Source organism: Alligator sinensis, unplaced genomic scaffold, assembly GCF_000455745.1.
Source record: "Alligator sinensis unplaced genomic scaffold, ASM45574v1 scaffold1332_1, whole genome shotgun sequence".
Lineage (NCBI taxonomy): Eukaryota > Metazoa > Chordata > Crocodylia > Alligatoridae > Alligator > Alligator sinensis.
Genome location: NW_005842965.1, coordinates 133535 through 134681, shown reverse-complemented (window position 1 = coordinate 134681; position 1147 = coordinate 133535). Strand labels below are relative to the sequence as shown.

Below are 1147 nucleotides of genomic sequence, written 5' to 3'. Positions count from 1 at the left end.
GGGGGCTTCGGTGTAGATGACCCCCCCCCAGCTTGGCAGGGGCAAGGCCTGGTGCTTCCCTGGCAGGCTGGATGGTGCCCAGTGCTGGGCATGGGGCCGGGCTGGACCGTGCCAGGCGGGGGTGCTCCTCCCTCCCGACCCCCCAGCCCTGCCGGAGCCCCTCACTCCAGCCCCTGGGGGCCCCAGCACGGGCAGAGAGGGGTCGACCCCCCCCAGGCCCTGGCGAGGGGACTTCAGGACACAGCAAGGCATCCCAGGGGCTTGTGCTGAGCTCTGCTTCAGGCCCAGAGTCCTGCCCCCGCCTGGCACGTGACCCCAGCGGGTCATGAGGTCGCTGGAGCTGGTCACCCGGGACATGGGAAGCACACACATGTGCACCAGCCCCGGATGCACATATTCCCCCCCCACCCCACGTACACAAGTACCCCCCTGCAGTGGTCCAGCATGGTCCCCTCTGAAACCTGCCTGCTGTAATGTCCCCCTGCCGCCATTTTGAAGTGTGGGGACAATGATACATGAGATACTTCGGGCACTTTAAATAGAGTGGCTCTCGGAGCCACTAGTGCCCCCCCCCCCCCCCCCCCCCCCCCCCCCACTGCAGGGGAGACTGAGGCACAGAGAGAGTTGGCAGAGGGGCTTTTCCTTAAGGCTGCAAAGCTGGGGCAGGGAACCCAGGAGTCCAGGCCTCCAGTCCAGCTCTAGGCCCCCAGTGAACCACAGCCACAAGCACTGGGAGCTGCTGGGCCGAGCTGCTGGCTCGCTGGTGTGGTTCCCTTTGTGGGAGGGGAGGTGAGGGCCAGGACTCCTGGGTTCCCTCCACTAGGGCCTCAGTTTCCCCTAAGCCTCCACCCAGGAGCAGCTGGAGATATGCAAATGAATCTTAATTTAAGCAAATGAGATGCAGCCAGGGGCTCCCTGCCAGCACCCTGAGCCAAGCCCCAGGCCGGGCAGGGAAGGAGTTAATGCAGCGTGACCTCCTTCCCCTTTTGGGAGGCCAGAGGGGAACTGAGGCCACTGGACCAGGGGGCGAAGGGGGAGGGGGTATCCTGCTGTGCAAGAGATGCACGAATAGTGTGTCACGAATAGCGTGTCCTCAGCAGGGAAGGGGCAGGGGGGATCCAGGGGTGGAAGCGGGGACCCAGGCGGT

General features: G+C 65.0%; 1 protein-coding gene across 1 annotated transcript in view; it reads left to right on the top strand.

The window, feature by feature from the left end:
- Window positions 1–1147, top strand: part of LOC102388054 (probable hydrolase PNKD) — a 12042-nt gene that overhangs the window by 7006 nt on the left and 3889 nt on the right. The window lies entirely within an intron of this gene.